Source organism: Phyllobates terribilis, unplaced genomic scaffold (genome assembly GCF_046119375.1).
Source record: "Phyllobates terribilis strain yellow unplaced genomic scaffold, ASM4611937v1 Scaffold_1__5_contigs__length_1240528914, whole genome shotgun sequence".
Classification (NCBI taxonomy): Eukaryota; Metazoa; Chordata; class Amphibia; order Anura; family Dendrobatidae; genus Phyllobates; species Phyllobates terribilis.
Genome location: NW_027362761.1, coordinates 1,066,838,513 through 1,066,862,177, shown reverse-complemented (window position 1 = coordinate 1,066,862,177; position 23,665 = coordinate 1,066,838,513). Strand labels below are relative to the sequence as shown.

General features: G+C 43.1%; 1 protein-coding gene across 1 annotated transcript in view; it reads left to right on the top strand.

Moving 5' to 3' along the window:
• Positions 1-10,872: 10,872 nt before the first annotated feature.
• The window catches only part of CRACD (capping protein inhibiting regulator of actin dynamics), a 190,259-nt gene continuing 177,466 nt past the window's right edge, over positions 10,873-23,665 (top strand). The window contains exon 1 of the mRNA XM_073645446.1: positions 10,873-11,092. The gene's annotated coding sequence lies outside the window, so the exon portion shown is untranslated. The remainder of the gene's footprint in view (positions 11,093-23,665) is intronic.

The window sequence follows — 23,665 nt, the reverse complement described above, 5'->3', positions numbered from 1 at the left end:
GTAACATCCTTTGTTGAATATGAACTTACAGCTGTGTACATGCACATTGCGATTTTGGTGGCCCGTCCTGTGTATGCGTGTGTGTACATAATGTGTACTCATATTTGTTATATCATAGTAGAAATTAACTTGCATTCAGATATTACTGGTCCTGAAAAAAAACCATTATCTAGGAATGTATCAGGAGGTGGCTCCATTCATCTGGAATGTATAGAATCTATTAAACCTCCTATTATTCTGCGAGTGGCACAATGGAGATCTTAAGTGAATTCTTCTGTAAGTCACTTGTTTAAATGCCCACGTAATATAAGTGAATACTGGCCCTTTGTCACTATGCTAAATCAGTGTAGGATGCTTATTACCATGTAATGCCATTCATAAACCTAAAACAGATCTGCTGTATAATTGCATGGATTTTTATCACAAGTTGGTGTTTAAATATTAAGTTTTTGTTTTTTTACTTTTACATTTCGATTTAGTGTATTTATATCTACAAATTTAATTAGTTACTGTATAGGAAGTAGTGATAGACCAGTTCAATCTGTGCCTATAGCAGCCAGTCTACAGATTTCTCTCAATTTATGCAAAATGGTCAGTCTGGCCTTTAGTGATCGGGTATATATTTTCACCATTCATACGTACCAATATACAGTATAATCAAAACACAATTTGATTACTAGCACAAAATCTGAAAGGGTTCTATGCAATTATGCAGCATGTGGTAAAATACATTTATACTCTATATACAATATAAGATTTACTTTTCTTGTTTATATTGTCCAGCTCACATTCCTGGTACAATCCAAAGGGGTTGTCCAAATAATTACATATTTTTTTACAAGCTACTCATAAGGGTGTGAAGAATAAAAGTAATGCTCACCAATCCCCTGCTAACACTTTTGGGTCCCCCACCTGCCTCCGTACTTCCTGGTCTGTCTGTACCAAAATGTCACTCCTTACAGCTAGTGATTGACCGCAGCGGTCATGTGTCCAGCCATAGCTGAAAGTATAGAGACTGGGAGGGATCTATAATGCGTTAGAACGCGTTTTCATTATGTTATGCAATTTTGAATATTTTAAAAAGTGGCCGGACAATCTCTTCAAACCTTTAGGCTGCGTGCCCACGATGCGTTTTCCAAGCGTTTTTGCTGCGGAATTTGTGCAGCGTAAACGTTTGTAAAACGCTTGGTAATCCGTGCCCCATGGTCCCCAATGTCAATCCGCATGTTCAATGCCCATGCTGCGGAATTTTCCACAGCGTTTTTGATGTGCGGAAATAATCCGCAGCATGTCCATTATTTGTGCATTTACGCATGCGGAATTGCAATGCATTCGAAAAACGCAAAACAATTCCGAATGTCCAAAACGCGCGAAAAACGCGTGTTAAATTCCGGGCAAAGACATGCAGAAATGAAGCGGAAATTTTCCGCTTCATTTCTGCATCGTGGGCATATAGCCTTACAAGGGTTTTCCATTTTCACCAAATTGCCTAAATGATTGCATAATTGTAAAACAACACCCACGTAGTACTCCGTCTTCCTGGGTCAAGCGCCGGCTCCCCCCACCTTGCTTTGATCTCGGCTGCAGCAATGATATCATGACAACAGTGCACATCACCGCTGCAGCCAAACACTAACTTCAGCTGTAGACGGCACAAGCCATTGAGTTCACTGATTGGCTGCAGCGGTGTTGTCATTGCTGCATAATATACTATTTTTGCTTCCAAAAGGAAATAAAACTGACTGCCCAATAGAAAACCTTAGAAATGTGAGCCTAAGCTTCTCAGTAGGCAGGACGGAGGGTCAGGGAGCTGCTACGCTGGATCCACACTGAGGTAAGAATAAATCTCTAGAGTGTGCCGGTCCCACTGGTGAGCACAGCTAAATCGTAGAAGAAAGAAGAGGGATTGATGTTGGCACTCCAAACCAGGTAAAATCCAAATTTACTAGATCACATAATTCATCTTGTCTTTTATGGACACAGTAAACGTTAATTGTCAGTTTTGAAAAACGAATTCACAGGTGACAATGTCTGCACTTCCTAATGTCGCCTCTGCAAAATTGACCACTGCACCAAATCTGAAAAATTACAATATATCCAAGTAAAAACAAACACAATAGTCAATATTTAGCTGCTACTCTAACGTCTCCTTTAACTCCCCTACTTTGTAGGGTAATGACCAGACCTCATTTTTTTCAATTTGACCACTGTCACTTTGAGGTAATAACTCTGGAACACTTCAACGGATCCCACTGATTCTGAGACGGTTTTTCGTGACATATTGTACTTCATGATGGTGGTAAAATTTCTTCGATATCACTTGCGTTTATTTGTGGAAAAAAATAAAAATTTGCAATTTTCAAACTTTGAATTTTCATGCCTTTAAATCAGAGAGATGTGTGATACAAAATAGTTAATAAATAACATTTTCCACATGTTTACTTTACATCAGCACAATTTTAGAAACAATTTTTTTTTTGTTATGATGTTATAAGGGTTAAAAGTTGACCAGCTATTTCTCATTTTTCCAGCAAATTTTACAAAACCATTTTTTTTAGGGACCACATCACATTTGAAGTGACTTTGAGGCAACTATATGACAGAAAATACCCAAAAGTGACACCATTCTAAAAACTGCATCCCTCAAGATGCTCAAAACCACATTCAAGAACTTTATTAACCCTTCAGGTGCTTCTCAGGAACTGAAGCAATGAGGAAGAAAAGAATTAACATTTAACTTTTTTTCACCAAAAATTAAATTTAGACTCAATTTTTTTTACTTTCACAAGGGTAACACATAAAAATGGACCCCAAAATGTATTGTGAAATTTCTCCTGAGCATGCCGATACCCAATATGTGGCAGAAAATTGCTGTTTGGGCACATGGCAGGGTTCGGAAGGGAAGGAGCGCCATTTGACTTTTTGAATTCACAATTTGCTGGAATAATTAGCAGATGCCATATCACATTTAAAGAGTCCCTGATGTGCCTAAACAGTGAAAAAAAAACACAAAATGACCCCATTTTGGAAACTAGACCCCTCAATTAACTTATCTAGATGTGTGGTGAGCTCTTTGAACCCCCAGGTGCTTCACAGAAGTTTATAACATAGAGCTGTGAAAATAAAAAATCCAATTTTTTCCACAAAAATGAACTTTTAGCCCCAATTTTTTTTATTTTCACAAGGGTAACAGAAGAACATGGACCCCAAAAGTTGTTGTGCAATTTCTCCCAAGTACGCTGATACCCCATATATGGGGGAAAAACACTGGGCGCACGGCAGGGCTCGGAAAGGAAGGAGCACCGTTTGACTTTTTGAACAATTTCTGCTGAATGTGGCAATACCTCATATGTGGCTGTACAGTACTGCTGAGCCATATGGCAAGACTCGGGAGGGTCGGAGTGCTATTTGCCTCCTGGAGCACAGATTTTCCTAGTATAGTTTGTCGACTCCATATACAGAGACCCTAAATGCTAGAAGAGCAGAATTCCCGCTCAAATTACCCCATTTTAGAAATTATACCCCTGCCAAACATGTGGATGGTAAATGTGGTTTAGGCACACACTGGGGCTCAGAAGGCTGGGGGGGAGGCATTAGAATTTCGGAGTGCAGAATTTGCTGAATTTCATTTGAGGGTGAGGAGCCATTTCACTTTTCCAGAGCCTTTATGCTACCAGTAACGTGGAAACCCCCTATATTTCCATTGACAGATGATGGACCTGAGTGGGGTTTTCTTTTGCGGATTGAGTTGAAGTTTTTATTGGGAACATTTTACATAACATTTTAGATCACATTTATCCGGCTCTCTACGCTGAGCAATTACTTTGGGGTTTCCATCTAAATTTCTGAGTAACATGATTCAGGTGAAACCCCTGGGGGGGATCCATTCACTATAATGAGGCAGCAGAGTTACTCTGGCCTCTGTTCAGCGTTGTCCTTCTTTTCAGAGGTTCACAATACTGTGGCTGACCGTACTTTTATGCATGCATAAAAAGATGGACACCACCGGATCACAGGTCAGACGGAGTCCACAGTGCCTCCAACTGCCTCATTATAGGGAATCTTCCTCCGGGACAGTCATGTGATGGCTTGTTTTTTTGCGGGACAAGTTGACGTTTTTATTGGTACCATTTTCGGGCACGTGACATTTTTTTATCGCTTTCTATTCCGATTTCAGGGAGGCAGAATGAACAAAAATTCAGGAATTGTTTGTTTTTGTTGTTTTGTTTTTTTATGCCATTCCGCATGTGGTAAAAATGATAAAGCAGCTTTATTCTTCGGGTCAATACGATTACAGCGATACCTCATTTATATCGTGTTTTTTTATGTTTTGGTGCTTTTACACAAAAACGTTTATAGGATAAAGAATTATTTTTGCATCGCTGTATTCTGGAAGCTATAACTTTTTTATTTTTCCGCTGATGGAGCTTCATGGCAGCTTGTTTTTTGCGGGACAAGATGACGTTTTCAGCAGTACCAATTTTATTTATATTTGGGGTTTTTTATCGCGTTTTATTCCACTTTTTTCCAGCGGTATGATGATCAAGCATAGTTTCGCTAGTTTTTTTGGGGGGGGGGGGGGTCACGGCATTCACTGAAGGGGTTAACTAGTGTGACACTTTTATAGGTCGGGTCGTTCCGGACGTGGCAATACCAAATATGTGAACTTTTTTTATTTCATTTTTTTTTTTTACATGAAAATGTGTATTTATTACCCTGACCTAAACCCAATTGAGCATCTCTGGAGAAGCCTAAAAATGGCTGTCCACCAACGTTTACCATCCAACCTGACGGAACTGAAGAGGGTCTGCAAGGAAGAATGGCAGAGGATCCCCAAATCCAGGTGTGAAAAACTTGTTGCATCATTCCCAAGAAGACTCATGGCTGTACTAGCTCAAAAGGCTGCTTCTACTCAATACTGAGCAAAGGGTCTGAATACTTATGACCATGTGATATTTCAGTTTTTCTTTTTTAATAAATTTGCAAAAATGTCTACATTTCTGTTTTTTTTTTCAGTCAAGATGGGGTGCAGAGTGTACTTTAATGAGAAAAAAATGAACTTTTTAGAATTTACTAAATGGCTGCAATGAAAGAGTGAAAATTTTAAAGGGGTCTGAATACTTTCTGTACCCGCTGTATGTATATAATTTTAACACACTTGTGTATACATATAAATATATAACTCGTGTGTGTGTATATATATAACAGGTACAACGTTATTTATGAGGCCCAGAAATGTCAGGCAAAAGTCCAATTCAATAAATGTAATTGGACTTGCAAAGTAAGCCTACCAATCAGGGCCACTAAGAAGGGATATGAAAACCAAAAAAACTACATAAGGTAAAGTGAAAGTGTTGACACTCTTTAAATTGTTCTAGTAAATGAAGTATTTCTCCCAGAAAGTTATTGCAGTTACACATGTTTTGCAATTACACATTTATTTACTTTTGTGTGTATTGGAACAACACAAAAAAACAGAAAAAAAGGCAAATTGGACATCATTTCACACAAAACCCTAAAAATGGACTGGACAAAATTGTTGTCACCTTTCCAAAATTGTGGGTTAACAACTTTGTTTCAAGCATGTGATGCTCATTCAAACCCACCTGTGGCAAGTAACAGGTGTGGGCAATATGAAAATCACACCTGAAACCAGATAAAAGCGGAGAAGTTGACTCAATCTTTGCATTCTGTGTCTGTGTATGCCACACTTAGCATGGAGAGGAGAAGAGAACTGTCTGAGAACTTGAGATCCTAAGTTGTTAAAAATATCAACAATCTCAAGGTTTCAAGTTTATCTCCAGAGATCTTGATGTTCCTTTGTACACGGTGCGCAACATAATCAAGAAGTTTACATGCCATGGTGCTGTAGCTAATTTCCCTGGATGTGGTCGGCCGAGAAAAATTGAGGTTGCAATGCATGATAGTCTGGATGGTGGATATGCAGCCCCAATAAAATTCCAAAGAAATTCAAGGTGTCCTGCAGGCTAAGGGTGCATCAGTGTCAGCACGAACTACCCATCGACATTTGAATGAAATGAAACGCTCTGGCTGGAGACCCAAGAGGACCCCACTGCTGACACATAGCCACAAAAAGCTAGACTGTAGTTTGCCAAAATGTACGTGAGTAAGCCAAAATCCTTCTGGGAAAGCGTTTTGTGGACTGATGAGACAAAGATAGAGCTTTTTGGTAAAGCACATCCTAGTGTTTATCGAAAACGGAATGAGGCCTACAAAGAAAAGAACACAGTACCTACAATCAAATATGGTGGAGGCTCAAAGATGCATTGGGGTTGTCTCGCTGCTTCTGGCACTGGGTGCCTTGACTATGTGCAAGGTCTTATCAAATCTGAAGATTACCAAAGAGGATTTTGGGTCGCAATATAATGCCCAGTGTCTGTTGTTCCAATACACACAAAGAAAGAGCTGCAGATACCAGGAGGTAAGATGTGGTTCTCAGGGCTCCCGTCCAGTCACCACAAATTACTGAAGTGGCCGATGGACCGGGTGCGAAATAGATTTGCATCACCTGATGTGCATATATAAGTATGTACATATGTATTGCAGTGTTCCATGTATATCTTGGAGGTTCCCCATCTGCTTTCTGATTCTCTTTGATATTGATATTTTTTTAATCATTTATTTGCCTGATTTTAGGGTGAACTAATAAAAGTGTATTTATTTATTCAGTTATTGTCTGCACATCTTTTTCTATCTGTGATCTTTATGATATTAAAGCAGCAATAATTTTGAAGATATAGTGCAGCATAGGCAATGAATAGATAATTATGTAGAGGCTCTTGTGAAAACCTGCTTTTGTTGCAAGACCATTTCTGGATTGTCTGATATCTAGGTTTCTTCTTCCCCTCTAATGGTTCCACTTAAGGCCAATTTAACACATCTGATATTCACGGTCCAGGTTCAGACTGAGGTGTATGGACTGTCTGTGGATCTCTTGAACCAAACGCAACACCTCTCATATATGCCTATGAGTTGAATTTTAGTAAAGGACCCAAGGCTAGTCAATAATAGGCCATGAATGTCAGATGTGTGAAGCCAGCCTGAATGAGATTGCACTTGCCATGTTGCTTTTGGCTTTGCAAGGAGGGCAGGGTGTTACATTTTATTTGATCTATTTATTTGATCTATCTATAAGTACTGTCAATTATAGATCAGTGACAAAAAATGCTGGTCCTTTATTCATTCTGCATTGTCTCAGGGTATCTTATACAATGTAGCTGCAGCTTGTCTCCCCTGCCTCCTGCATGTGATAGTTTTTTTCCTGCCAGCTCCTACCAGCAGGAGGCAGGGGAACAGGCTTAAGCTGCATCACATAGGATAGGGCACAGACAGACGGCTGTATAACACGGATCACAATGCTTGGACTGGCCAGCGGCTTTCCTGATCAGAGCGTGACAGCCTGTATTTTTATGCAGCTATCACTCTGCACTATACAACACTACCCATCTAATGGACAAAGCCTTTAAACGAAATGAAAAGGTTTCAAATTTACAGATTCATCTGAGCTGGGATGAAACAAATTACATGGAATATTGCTGAGGAGATACCATTATATGTGAAAAAATATATGCGAGTGCTGCTTTAATATTTAGCTTTTTCTGAGGCACATTGTGGTTTATCTTATTAATACGGTGCATAAAATAATGCATCTTATTAGGAATACTAAAACACCATAACAATTAATGCATTCTTAATGACCTGTGCAGTTATAGCTGGCTTATAAAAAATACATTTTTATATATTAATGGGTTGATGTATTTTCTAGGAAAACAAAACCACACTATGTAGCCGCACACCTAATAGAGAAGTAATTTGCTTCTAAGCAAAAGCCTGATCTACTGTTAGTCTTTTGTTGTAATGATCAAGTGCCTGTCTTCCTCCAGAAGCGACCCGATTGGGACATCACACGTCACCTATAGGATTCTTACAGGGCATCTGTCAGTTGGACCACCCCTCCTAAGCCGTCTGTATGGGCATGTAAGTCACAGAAAGCTGAATAAAATGACACCTTGATATCTGCGATCCAATGTCTTATTCCAGAGAAATCCACGTTTTTATAAGCCAATGAGCTGTTAAGATCTATGGGCGGGACCAGTGTGAACCAAGTAATGACTGACAGTGTGCTCATAGTCACAGCTCTACAGTGAAATCAGAGCTAACACAGTACAGCTGAGCTAACACTAATGGGACAAAGTTCTCTTCTGTTGTGCTAACACATTTGCACTGCAGGTGTCCTCTCATAGTGCTTCAGCTTCCATCTCACAGGCAGCCAGTGTGGGAAGAGAGGTAGTACAGCAAAGCTGACAGCACTGCAAATGTGTTGGCAATGAGACAAGGTTCAACTCTGCTGTGCTGTTGGTTATAATCATGCACAGCTGTGCAGCAGAGCTTACAGCACTATGAGAGGACAACTGCTGCTGCAAATGTTTGCACTGAGACAAAGTTCACTTCTGCTGTACTATGTTCTGATCTCATTGTAAAGCTGTGTGACTATAAGAGCAGATTGTCAGTCATTACATGTCTCACACTGGTAACACCCCCTTATATTTAAAATAAGCTTTGGAGCCTGATCTCAGAGAGATCAGTGTCCAGCCCATAGATCTTAACAGCTCATTTACATATAAGAAAATTGTTGATTTCTCTGGAATAAGACATCGGATCATAGATATCGAGGTATCATTTTATTCAGCTTTCTATGATCTACATGCCCATATAGATGACTTAAGAGTAGGGATGAGCGGACTTGTGAAAGTTTGGGTTTTGGTATCCAACCCAAACTTTAGCACAAAGTTTGGTTCGGGTACCAGAACTGTACTCAAACTTGAACCTGAACTCAAATCCCATTGAAAGCAATGGGGACCCGAACTTTGGAGCTGGAAAATATCTCTCTCCCTCTTTCGTCCCGGACTTTACAGTTCTGGTTTGCTCATCTCTAATTAGGAGGGCTGGTCCTACTGACAGATGTCCTTTAATTTCCCACATTCAGAGGTCGGCTCCACATACTCAGCTGGTACCGGAATTTCAGTGATTCAAGCTACTCTGGTAAATGATTAGCTGGATCATGTGTTGCATAAGCAGAACCAGAATACATGGGGCACGGTTTATGCAACCCCAATTACAAAAAAAAAAAAAAAAGTTGGGTCACTGTATAAAATGTAAAGAAAACAAGGATGCAATAATTTGGAAATCTCTTATAGACATATTTTTTCGCAAAAAAATACAGATAGGAACTGAATAGGAGAGCTCTGACAATAATGTAGAAGCCACTGCCAGGTACAGCAGAGCTCTCCTAATCCATTGAGAACAGCTGAGGTGGTGGTGATAGGTGTCAGACCCTCACTGATTTGATAATGATAAGGTCATCAATATCAAAGTAGTGGAACAACCCTTTACACTTCTGCTGGTGTACAAACTGATATTAGCTTTGTGCCTGTAGTCTGGGTATAGCCTGCAGTCTCAGCATAGCCTGCAGTCTCAGCATAGCCTGTAGTCTCAGCATAGCCTGCAATCTCAGCATAGCCTGTAATCTCAGCATAGCCTGTAGTCTGGGTATAGCCTGTAGTCTGAGCATAGCCTGTAGTCCGATCATAGCCTGTAGTCTGGGTATAGCCTGTAGTCTCAGCATAGCCTGTAGTCTGGGTATAGCCTGTAGTCTGGGTATAGCCTGTAGTCTCAGCATAGCCTGTAGTCTGGGTATAGCCTGTAGTCTGGGTATAGCCTGTAGTCTGGGTATAGCCTGTAGTCTGGGTATAGCCTGTAGTCCGATCATAGCCTGTAGTCTGGGTATAGCCTGTAGTCTCATCATAGCCTGTAGTCTCAGCATAGCCTGTAGTCTCATCATAGCCTGTAGTCTGAGCATAGCCTGTAGTCTGGGCATAGCCTGTAGTCTGGGTATAGCCTGTAGTCTGGGTATAGCCTGTAGTCCGATCATAGCCTGTAGTCTGGGTATAGCCTGTAGTCTGGGTATAGCCTGTAGTCTCAGCATAGCCTGTAGTCTGGGTATAGCCTGTAGTCTCAGCATAGCCTGTAGTCTCAGCATAGCCTGTAGTCTGGGTATAGCCTGTAGTCTCAGCATAGCCTGTAGTCTCGGCATAGCCTGTAGTCTCAGCATAGCCTGTAGTCTCAGCATAGCCTGTAGTCTGGGTATAGCCTGTAGTCCGATCATAGCCTGTAGTCTCAGCATAGCCTGTAGTCTGGGTATAGCCTGTAGTCTCAGCATAGCCTGTAGTCTCAGCATAGCCTGTAGTCTGGGTATAGCCTGTAGTCTCAGCATAGCCTGTAGTCTCAGCATAGCCTGTAGTCTGGGTATAGCCTGTAGTCTCAGCATAGCCTGTAGTCTCGGCATAGCCTGTAGTCTCAGCATAGCCTGTAGTCTCAGCATAGCCTGTAGTCTGGGTATAGCCTGTAGTCTGGGTATAGCCTGTAGTCCGATCATAGCCTGTAGTCTCAGCATAGCCTGTAGTCAGGAGCCAATGTTTTCCTAGTACCACGCCACCTAGTGGCAGCAACTTACATCCATGGTTTTCTGTATCTTCCAATGAAAACTCCAAGATGTTACAGTGATGTACAAATATCATCTTTACATGAAGACGGGTGAAATAAAAGAGGAAACATAGTGAGCTAATCTAATACAAGGAGCCACCGCGACTTATAAAGCGCTCTTTATTACAAGGTTATTAATATATCTGTTTATAGAGCCATAGATATGTATAGTACTTTGCTACTGTAGATGACGGTGCTATATACATAAGTAATAAGCACTTCTGTGGATCAGACAGACAATAACTCCTATTATCCTGCAGTGTGAGCGGGCAGGATGAGCACATTGCCTCCCTCTCCCCAGGGGGATACATGTAAGGCCAGTGAGTGCGGTCCCTGGGTAGGCAGGCAGTGTGTGCCGGCTGCAGCATGTGACTGCTCCTCTTACATTGCCATGGTGTGGCAGCAAGCATCAGCTGTGAGGGGAGCAGCCATGGAGGCTGCCTGACAGACAGGCACATTGTACCATACACAGGCTGCAGCTGCTGGGGGAGGCTGATAGGAGCAGACATCTCTCCTGCACATCTACAAGGTAGGCTGCTTTGTTCTGACAGGGGGCTCTGTGATGTCTGCAGAGAGCTGCATTGTCTGCCCCTGGATGGAGCCTCTTGCTGTACATGGCTGAGGGATGCTGCTGTGATATCATTGATTTTGCAGTATTGCTCTGAAGCTGATCCATTGATACATGGCTTCCCCATTAATAACGCACCCTTTCCTCATCTCCTTGCAGTTCTTATGCAGTAGATATAGCCCTGCACGTACCGCAGGGGTCTAATATTTCATGTGAATGAATGGGTATAGGGTTTTTCCTGTGCCCGCCTTCCCTGGGGTGTGCATTGTAGTACATCCAGCTGTGATGGTGCCTGTATTAGTGGTTTCCAGGCTGCAGATGACAGCTGCAGGCATCCCCTATACATCAGAGTGGTCTGGTCATTGCCTGGCTAACCTTGGCTACTGCCAGGCTCCTTTGTGTCTGTCGCTGGGCTGTAGCCCCCCGGCTCTATTATCCCCTGGCTGTTTTGGGCTAGTTGTTCTTTCTCGGCAGTGTCCCTGCATTATCAGGGCTAGATCCTCATGCCTTTGTCCTTAGTCTGGGGAAACACTACACGGCACTTGTCCTCTAAATGTACCTACAGCAGCCATTTCTCATCATTTACTCTTGGTTGGACATTTCTAGATGCAAATCAGAAAATTCTCAGTTTTGTAGCCCTCGGCTGTACATTTTGCCTGATATTTCCATTGTACTTCTTACCTGCACCTCCGCCAGTAGGTGTCATATCTGGTATTTGGTGCTTGTCATTAGGCCAGATGTTAGGTGCCATCCAGTATTACCCAAGATACATTCCATGACATAAGGTTTCTTCCTCGTGACGGCTATCTTGCCAAGGATGTGATCCATTGGCAGTAGACTGTGTAGGTTATCCTCATCTACATCAGCACCCTCACTTTCCTGTTTTACTATTTTTATTTATTTTACTCACTTATATAGCGCCATTAATTCCACAGAGCTTTACAGACAATATCGGCACTGTCCCCATTGGGGCTCACAATCTAGATTCCCGATCAGTATGTCTTTGGAGTGTGGGAGGAAACCTATTAATCGCTTCTTAAAGGGTGCTCCTCACTAAAAAAAAAATAGGGGTGAATGGAAGAATCAATAGATGTGTACAAACTTTCCTCCATAAGCCATACAATGTTTGGTTTCTTGATCCTGGGGACCACAAGAGGTGAGAGGCCGTGATTTTGGCAGCACAGTGGCCTTGTGGTTGGTACGGCGGCTTACAGACATCTGCATGGAGTCTGTTTAGCCTTCCCGTGTTCGCACAGGCTCCTCCAAAACATACACATAGGTCAATTTAGATTTAGTATTGAGAGCCCGAATGGGGCTTGGATTCATGTGCGCGATCTCTGTGCAGCGCTGGAGAATAGGTTGGCGCTATATAAATGAATAAGATAAATAATACATATTTACATTTGATTCGCCCATAACGCTTCGTATAAGGAGGAGCTAAACAGCAAAAAAAAAGATCTATTAGTCAATATTAATATAAAACTGAAAATCTTTATTGAATGCATAAATACAACACGGTAATTAGAGAGAGTGTACAACACATATACATATAAAAACATCCAAAATGCAGGAGCATTATCTCTATCCAATCCTATCAATATTATATATACACTAGATGGTGGCCCGATTCTAACGCATCGGGTATTCTAGAATATGTATGCGGCCGACCGGGCGCGACTAATCAGCGAAGCAGTGTTTAAATGGGTTGTGAACTACTTTAAATTAACCCCCCAATGTATCCCCCCGGGGCCCCTAATGAATTTTGTAATTACGTCATGTTGTCAATACTGCTTGTGACAACATCGCTGACCATGCGGCAAGTGTGAAGGGAGGACGGGGAGCGAGGCCGCCAGTCGGGGTACTTCTGCTGCAAGCAGCCGGGAGATGTCCGGCTAGCACCCGTCATCTCCCGGCGGTGTCGCCGCTGATCTCCCGACGGTGGCCTGCGTGTTTCAAATCCAGCGCCAATTCGCGTCCGGGCTGCGCCAGTCGCTGATTGGTCGCGGCCAGACGGCCGCGACCAATCAGAGAAGCGGTGTTTTAAATTTCCCCCCAATATCGCTGATTGGTCGCGGGCAGGTGCGACCAATCAGTGAAGCGTGTTTCAAATTCGGCCGCGACCAATCAGGACAGCGGTGTTTTAAATTTTGCGCCGTGCTAGTGAGGACCGGGGAGCGGCGCTGCCTGTGCGGGTACTTTCGCTGCGAGCAGCCGGGAGATGACCAGCTAGCGCCGGTCATCTCCCGGCTGCATCGCCGCTGACCTCCATGCGGCTACCGTCGGGAGATCAGCGGCTAGGGCCACTGATCTCCCGACGGCAAGTGTGAAGGGAGGACTGGGGAGCGGCGCCGCCTAGGCCTCCGGTCGGAGTACTTCTGCTGCGAGCTCCCGGCTGCATCGCCACTGACCTCCGTGCGGCAGATGAGCCGCTAATGGCCGCCATCTTGTTCTGAAATTCCGCGTCGCTGATTGGCCGCGGCCGGACCAATCAGCGACGTGGGATTTTCTGGACGGACAGACAGACGGGATAAGCCGATTATATAGTAGGTTACCGAGATATAAAGGTGGTCTAAACGTACTATAAGGGATTACCACCAAGGTGCAGTTGTTGTGAGTACAAGACACTACAAAATGGAGGGGCATACTTAAGGTACATATATGTATTCAACCAGCATGCAAAAAGCATATGGAAGTCATAACCAAGTATGTTACCTAAAGTGGATAGTAGCCACTGTACTACTCCGCGTCGAACTCGTCTCCGCGATGCGCGTTTCGGTGCAAGCCTTTTTCAAGGGGCATAACGCTTCGTGTAGCTCTATGGACTAATGGTGCATTTAGATGAGTAGATCATTGGTGATGAGCTTTCATAGGAAAGCTCGTTCCCAGTTATCCACTAGTGAAACGGTGATCGGGTGATCAGATCATTCATGGCGGCAAAGAACAATACACTTTACTCCTTGTAAACAAGTGATATGCTGCCAATACCATGATACCGTATAGGGACAAGACGATTAGCGACCGTACTGTCCTTGCCATTGCTTCTGCTCGATGACATTGGCGATCATCGCCCGTTATGGTGCGTGTACTTGGCACCGCAGGGATGGATGGACTTGCAGCATGTAAACAAACAACGCCCCTTCTACTACACCCCTACCTAAGATCAGCACTCGGGGGCCACATTTTAGGAAATGACAGATACTTCCATTGTAAACCTGTCCATATTCTCTACAGAACAGGATGAGTATATATTTTACCATTTCTGATTAAAGAGGCCTCCATCCCAGAAAAGCAAGATATTACATTCACCCCTGAGCTGTCTTGCACCTTGAAGAGGAGTTGTATATCTGTGTCCATACAAAGAGTTAAAAGAAACCTAGTATCAGCCTCCTTGCTTTGTGAAAATTTAATGCCTCCTCAATAATGGTTAGGAAACTGATCTGCAAGTGGGAGTGCGGGAGGGGGAAGGGCAGATTATAGAAAGGGTAAGTGCTGTTTATGGCTGCAGGGCGGCTAGTAAATATTCCTCAGCTAATTTTCAATTCATTAACCTGTCAGCCTGATCTGTGTCCCCATAAACAGCAATAAATAGGGGGTGACTGTGCCCGCTATGTGTGGCTGTTTGCTTTGCAGGCTTTTCGTGTGCACCTTGCCATTCATTAGAAGGCATCATCAGTGCTGCATATTCTGCAGATTTGTTCTACGTATTAAACACTATTATTCTATTAGAGGCCACAGAAATCCGCTATAATGCCAGTTATGTGTGGATCTGACAGCCTAACCCACGGCAGCACAATCATGCCATCTGTCAGCGGTGAAAATACATTGTAAGGCTCTCTTCTCTTCATGGATCCCCTCGTAGGTGTATATACATACTCAAAAATAATGCGCTATACAATAACAGCAGGGATAGACTGTTAGCGATCAGAAGCATGATGTGAAATTTCTGCTTCCTCTGTACCCTCTATAGCCACATTGTCATCTTAAACCAACGTATTACCTTTTGTGACATATGTATATACCATAAATGTCTGATAGGTACAAATTCTACTTGCAGGTTTCTTACCTCCAATAATCAGCACTCTAATGGTACGGTCACACACGTTTTTTTTTTTTTTTTACAAGGCTTTAGAAATAGATTCTGCTCCTAAATTCACATCAAAAACTGCATCAAATATTCTTTGAATACGTTTCTGACTAATTTTATTGGGAAAAGCTCCTTTAGTGCACACAGTACTGTTTTTTTACATTATTTTGGACATTTCGCAGTAAAACGAATAGAAAGCTTATTAAGAATATTTGAAGCATTCTTTGTGGATTTGCAGTAAAATCTGCTGCTAAATCCTCGTAAAAAAAAAACCTGCGTGAATACGCTCAAAAGTGGAACAGGTCACATTGCACATGACTCTCTACCATTGATCATGCTTAGTGATGAGCGGACCCATGGATGTTCAAGTTCGTCGGGTTCAACCGAACTGTAATCCAAAGAACTCTAGAACTCTACCCGAACTTGAACCAGAACCCGAACCCCATAGAAGTCAATGGGGTCCTGAACTTTGGTGCTGTAAAATTGTCTCTCTCTTTCTCTCTGCCTCCTCCTGGAACTCCAAACACTTAAACGGACTTCCGGGAGAAGTCCATGTTCGGAGTTCAGCCCCTTCTGGTACGAACCCCAAGCTTTACATTTCAAGTTCGCTCAGCTCTGATCATGGTGTTATTGCTTACTGCCTAATGATTCAGAACTCCCATAAAATACAGTGGAGCGAGCCACAGACACAGAAGCCACCTGTCTAATTCATATACTTTTTTTTGTAGTTCCAAACAGTTTGAGACCTCGTTCTCCTGATGTATGAGGCACCCAGAGATGTCTACACAGGGCACCATTAGTCCTTGCCAGTCCCTGCTTCTCAGCTACTGACACTACTCATCTGCGTGTGGCTTCCCACATATAGTTAACCTGTCAGACAAACATTTTTCTGTCCATATGGTTGTAGGCCACACAGAATGGAATCGCGGGCCACATGTGGCCCCCAGCTAGAGGTTGTTCACCCCTGCTCTTATAGCTATGCACCCGTGACAGGCCTACCTGGTGTCACTAGTGGTCCAATGACTTACTGAATGTTTCAGCGCCTGTTGCCTTCATCACGAGTGTCTGGGGCTACTAGAGACATCAACATGGTCAAACCAGTAGAGCATCTAAATCTGTTGGACATGTTCATACAGAGTTTTTTATGTGGATTTTGAAGCAGATCTAGTTCTATATTCGGCTCATAAAACACTTTTTAAATTCTCTTTGAATACTCCTTGATTTGAATTCTAAAGAGGATCTATGATGCGCCCCCTGGTCCGTGGGGTACCCAGTGCCGGGCCGGTAAATGCTAGAGGATGTCACAGTGGCGGTGACCCAGGGCGGTCAATAACAGGGGGTTTATTTATAGGCGATTTATAGTGATTGTATAAAGTTTGTGACGCCACCTGTGGTATGCGGCTAGGGGAGCCTCATCACATCCTGGGTAATACATTTTTTCCTATACCAACGACATACACGGAGTATACGCAGCGCCGAAGGTGTTTTCTGTCTCCACTGTCTTTGATAACTACTCTACTTTTATAGGGCAGTATGCACTGCACCATTAAAGTGCATTACACCTTATTTGGGATCCATGCAATACAAGTCCCTCAGACCATGGACTATTTGTACAGTATGGCCAGTGTAATAGTAGATCTGAGGGGCTATAATTGTGAGAACAAGGGTGGATTAATGGTCCCATTGGAATAAATGTATTTATTGTTGTATAATTAGATAGGATTATGACTACTTTGGTACATCATGGGTTCTTTAATCTCCATTACAGAAAGGTTTGCTAGGATATGCATCACCAGCAGTAAACTACCACTGTATTGTAATTCTTCATTCCTATTAGTCATTAAGAATTATGCCGCCACGTATCATCGTCATTGCTGCTAGCATTTCGTTATCTAATCCCTACTCTGAAGGTGCAGTTGATCTGCCACAATCTGAGACTTTAGGAGCTGACAGTACGAAGACGAGCAGCATGAGCACCAAAAAACTCTCAGTTCTTTGCTCAATTAATTCAGTTTTTACACAAATTAAATGTTACTATTGACACCTTACTGGAGAAAATCTTCTCATATTTGCAAACCTATTATTTAACCTGAAATACACAGATTGCAACGTACAGAGGGGAAAATAAATATTTGATACACTGACGATTTTGCAAGTTTTCACACCAACAAAGAATGGAGAGGTCTGTAATTTTTATCGCAGTACACTTCAACTTTGAGACAGAATCTAAAAAAAATCCAGAATATCATATTGTATGATTTTTACATAATTAATTTGTCTTTTATTGCATGAAATAAGTATTTGATACAATAGAAAAACAGAACTTAATATTTGGTACAGAAACCTGTTTTCAATTTCAGAGGTCAGACATTTCCTATAGTTCTTGACCAAGTTCGCGCACACTGCAGCAGGGATTTTGGCCCACTCCTCCATACAGATCTTCTCCAGATCATTCAGGTTTTGGGGCTGTTGCTGGGCAGCATTGAGTTTCAGCTCCCTCCAAAGATTTTCTATTGAGTTCAGGTCTGGAGACTAGATAGGCCACTCCAGGACCTTGAAATGCTTCTTACGGAGCCACTCCTTAGTTGCCCTGGCTGTGTGTTTCTGGTCATTGTCATGCTGGAAGATCCAGCCATGTCCCATCTTCAATGCTCTTACTGAGGGAAAGAGGTTGTTGGCCAAAATCTCGTGATACATGACCCCATCCATCCTCCCTGCAATACGATGCAGTTGTCCTATCCCCTTTGCAGAACAGCACCCCCAATGTATGATGTTTCCCCCACCATGCTTCACAGTTGGTACGGTGTTCTTGGGGTTGTACTCATCCTTCTTCCTCCAAACATGGCGAGTGGAGTTGATACCAAAAAGTTCTATTTTGGTCTCATCTAACCACATGACCTTCTCCCATGCCTCCTCTGGCTAATCCAGAGGGTCATTGAGGAACTTCAAACCGGCCTGGACATGTGATGGCGTGAGCAGGGGGACCTTGCGTGCCCTGCAGGATTTTAATCCATGACGGCGTAGTGTGTTACTAGCGATAATGTTTGAGATTTTGGTCCCAGCTCTCTTCAGGTCATTGACCAGGTCCTCCCGTGTAGTCCTGGGCGGATTCCTGATCTTTCTCAGAATTATCCTTACCTCACTAGGCGAGATCTTGCGTGGAGCCCCAGACCGAGCAAGATTGATAGCCATCTTGTGTTTCTTCCATTTTCTAATAATTGCACCAACAGTTGTTGCCTTCTCACTAAGCTGCTTGCATATTGTTCTGTAAACCATCCCAGCCTTGTGCAGGTCTACAATTTTGTGCCTGGTGTCCTTAGACAGCTCTTTGGTCTTGGCCATGGTGGAGAGGTTGGAGTGTGATTGATTGAGTGTGTAGACAGGTGTCTTTTATACAGGTAACGAGTTCAAACAGGTGTAATGAGTGCAGAGTAGGAGTTCTTCTTAAAAAAAAAAGCTAAAAACTATGAGCCAGAATTCTTGCTGGTTGATAGGTGATCAAATACTTATTTCATCTAATAAAATGCAAGTTAATTATGTAAAATCATACAATGTGATATTCTGGTTTTTCTTTTTAGATTTTGTCTCTCACAATTGAAGTGTAGCCATGATAAATATTACAGACCTCTCCATTGTTTGTAGGTGAGAAAACTTGCAAAATCGGCAGTGTATCAAATACTTATTTTCCCCACTGTATGTGGGAAATATGACTGAATTGTTCACATGAATGCTGCAGATTCATGGACGACACAATTTAACCAAAAGGTGGGAGATACAACACTTTTCATACAAGAATTCAAGAGCGTGTCCTAGTTGCCATCAACATGTGCAATATCAGGTACAATTATGATGAGACAACTTCAAGCTAGGACATCCTTGTGACTTAATTACCTATTAGCCTGATCACAGTAGCATCATGGCTAAAGCTATGAAGGATCTGTTATCCAATAATCATGTCTGACCCCATAGACTTTTTCAAGAATATCTGGTTTTTCTGCAGTTTAGAATAGTGACGCAGGACCAAATGCTGGAAATTGTGGCAGAACCCACCAAATATACCTGCCATTGCACTACTTTTTCGCATTGCCACATACTTTTAGAGATGTTTCTGATGGATGAAAAGCTGATGTAGTGCAGATTGTTAGCACTTAAAGGGAACCTGTTATCTGATTCATGCTGCATGAGCCATGAGCAGTATGGATCAGACACCGGCTGCACAATTGCCGCAGGTATGTTTTACTCTGAAACACTGTAGCATTGCAGAGAAAACATACCTGGCGGCAGGGACTATGTTTCTCAGGTCACAAATTCAAGAGCAGGTCCCCAGCCTCTTCTCACCGCCTTGCTTCCCTAGACTCACAAGTCTCCTCCTGTGAGTGTGCATAGGGAATGATCTGTCGGTCAAAAGGTTCAGGGGAGAGAAAAGCCACCCAGGGCTTTCAAAGTGAGTTTTCTCCTAAATGTTGCAGCATTTCAGAAAAAAAAAACATACATGACTGCAGTAACGCAGCCAGACTCATTCATGCTGCTTGTGATTTGCACATCATGAATCAGATGGCCTTGAAAAGAACAAGGTGGTCTTCATACATTTGTGTCTAATGCTGCCACAAAATTCCTCATCTACTTCCCATTTGGATATTACTGTTTTGTATGGCAGGAAATTTCATCCCATCTGCTATGAACCCCTTTAGTGTCTATTACTCCTACCTGGGAGAGATCTTGCAGTACTATTCATGGCTGCTATGCTATGTACAGAGCTCTGCCACTTCATGACATGGCACCTTAGATTTTTGCATCTTCTGTAGAAATTAATGGAAAGAGCCATATATGCTCAGTCATCTCTTCTTTCTCACCAGTACTCAGCATGGTCCAATACTTGAGCGCTGGGACCCCCATCTGTTGGACATTTATGGCATGCCCTGTTGATATTCCATAAATGTTCTGAATAAGACAAACCCTTTACTTAAAGTTCAGCAGAAAGATTTGCAGGACCCCAATATGGTATCCATATCGGTACTCTCTGGTAGCTGGACCAGGGCAATGTGAACTTCCTAAGACAGTACGTAGATGCCATCCTATCTATGAGGTTCAGTATTCTCTATAAGTAATGTCTCTATAGTGGAAAATACCTGCATATTACGGCAAGCAATGGATAATACTGGAGATTGATTATGAGAATACTGTGGGTTTTTATTATTATTATTATTATTATTATTATTATTGATTCCTACAACATAGATCCATAATACAGCTCTGTGTCTAAACTTTAGGGGCTCATGCACATGTCAGTATTTTCTACATACGAGAAAAACAGACATTTTTATTAGACTTTGATTAGAATTTAGTCTGAGTGTCATCTGTTCTTTTCACACATGGAAAAAAAAGGTTTCTACACCTTTTCCTGACAGTCCGTGAAATCAGACCGCACTCGAATGTCAGAGTGCGGTTTGATTTTTTCACCGACCCATGGACTTGCATTGCCAATTTTAATCCAATACTCGGATTAAAATTGAACATGTCTTCTCGATTTTGCGTGGACTGAAAAATCACGGACATGGGAATGGCCCAATAAACTATCATAGGAATGTGAAAATCACGGATAGTACTCGAGAACAACGGACTTGTGAATGAGTCCTCCTGACTCATTCTTTAGACATAGAATTTGAAGCTCACCAAAAGGTATTCTTTATGGCAAAAAAGGCTACTCAATTGCAGAAATACAGAGGAATACATATTCATAAAGTCAGCAGGCTTGGACTGGCCCACAGGAGAACAGAAGAATCCTCTGGTGGGCCACCACCTTCTTATATGAGCAGTAAGTGGCACAATACACTTGAATCACTATGTACAGAGAAAGGCAACATCTTATTCATTTAACACTCGACCCAGTTCATTGTTATATAAATTTGAGATTGAGGATAATGTCACATTTGCCTGGAGTTGGTTACTGGTGGGCCCTTGGCACCCAAGTCCGACAATGAGTGCAAATGATAATCCTGACGGACCCACAGTGGGTTAAAAGGTTGAACATGTGAATGTGACCGCTCTGAACCGCTGCCGCCGCTAGAATGACGGGGCCGTAAGGGTTCACCGGAGTTCAGGCAGCGCTGCTCCGGTTAGCTCCTTTACGGCCCTGCTGTATCGTGAGAAATTCCCACGGTACAGCAGTGCTGTAAAGGAGGTCTCTGGAGCTGCGCTGCCTGAATGCACTCCGGTGACCTCAGTCAGTGGCTCCCGCTGCCGGGAGCGGACGTGTTCCCGGCAGCGTGAGCTTACAGCAGCCATGCACAGCTGTCACCATCTCCAGATGTGACAGCTGTGCATGGGAGATCAGCGCAGGAACGTGGACAGGTAACTATTATTTTTAGTAAACTAAGAATTAAATAAAATTGTGTGTTTTATTTCAAATAAATTATTTTTTTCTGGGTGTAGTGTGTTTTTTCTTTTTAACACTTTGTAGGTTAGTAATGGGGGTGTCTTATAGACGCCCATCATTACTAACCTGGGCTTCATGGCAGCTGGCGCTGACATGAACCCCACCACTATTACCCCCTGCCACCGCACCAGGGCAGCCTGGAAGAGCGAGGCTAAGTGCCAGAGTTGGCGCATCCTATGGATGCGCCATTTCTGGGGCGGCTGACGACTGGTGTTTCTAGCCTGGGAGGGGGCCAATATTCATGGCACCCTTCCTGGGCTATTAATATCAGCCCCCAGCTGTCTGCCTAGCCTTTGCTAGCTATTAAAATAGGGGGGACCCCACGTCATTTTTTTGGGGGGGGTCCCCCATTTTAATAGCTAGTAAAGGCTAGGTATTCAGCTGGGGGCTGATATTAGTAGCCTGGGAAGCTCCGTGGGTTTTACCCCCTTCCCAGGCTTCAAACATCTGCCCCAGCCGTCTGCTTAACCTCCGCTAGAGACTAAAATTATGGGGGATCCCACGCCAGTTTTTTTTTAAATAAATCCATTATTTTAACACTAAATGACATTTGAGGAGTTAATAAAGATGCAGTCCCTAAATTATTATTTATTTTTTAATTAATTTTTCCCCAAACTTTTGACGTGGGCTTCGCCATATTTTTGTATGCCAGCCAGGTACAGCATCCAGCTTCTATGAACGCGCCATTTTCCGGGGCGGCTGCGGACTGCAATTTTCAGCGGGGGGCAGAAAGCTTGGGCCTCCCTGCGCTGCAGATTCCATCCCCCAGCTGCCTAGTTGTACCTGGCTGGACACAAAAATAGGGAGAAGCTCCACGGTTTTTTTTTTTTTTAATTATTTCATGAAATTCATGGAATAATTAAGAAAAAAAGGGCTTCCCTATATTGTTGTGTCCAACCAGGTACAAATAGGCAGCTGGTGGTTGGGGGCAGCCCGTTCCTGCCTGCTGTACCTGGCTGGACCCAAATATAGTGCAAAGCCCCACGTCAATTTTTTTTTAATTATTTCAGGAAATTCATGAAATAATTAAAAAAAATTATGTGGGGCTTCGCCCTATATTTGTGTCCAGTCAGGTACAGCAGGCAGGAACGGGCTGCCCCCAACCACCAGCTGCCTATTTGTACCTAGCCGGACACAACAATATAGGGAAGCCCTTTTTTTCTTAATTATTCCATGAATTTCATGAAATAATTAAAAAAAAAAATACGTGGGGCTTCGCCCTATTTTTGTGTCCAGCCAGGTACAACAAGGCAGCTGGGGGCTGGAATCCGCAGCGCAGGGAGGCCCAAGCTTTCTGGGCCCCACCCGCTGCAAATTGCAGTCCGCAGCCGCCCCGGAAAATGGCGCGTTCATAGAAGCGCCATCTTCTGGCGCTGTACCCAACTCATCCAGGGCCCTGGTGCGGTGGCTCACTGGGTAATAAAGGGGTTAAGGCCAGCTTGGCATTATCAGCTGGCCCTAAGCCCGAAATTCATGGGGTCACGCCAATATTAGACATGACCACCATGAATTTCTAGTAAAGTATTTAAAAAAAACACAAACATCCAGAAAAAAGTCCTTTAATTGAAATAAAGACACAATTCTTTATTGTTCTAAATTAAACCATACTTACAGTCACGCCCATTCCAGCTGAAGCCAACGATCTCCTGCAATAAAAGTAAAATAATAAAGCAACCTCATCCTTACCTTTCCATGGTTCCCAGGACAGCTTCAGCAATGCTACATCGAGATGACAGGCTGGACCGCAGCAGAACGCTGCCATCCAGCCTGTCATCCCGCAGACACTGAGAAGCGCAGGCATGCTTGCGCTCCTCAGTGTCTCGCTGTGACGGCATCCAGATGAGCCGAGGTCATGTCCAATGAACTCAGCTCACCTCATGCACGTCACTGACAGCGTGGGAAAATTCTCCTGCACTCAGCGCTTCAGCGTGAGAATTTTCCCACGCTGTCAGTGACGTGCATGAGGTGCGCCGAGTTCATTGGACATGACCTCACCTCATGCACGTCACTGACA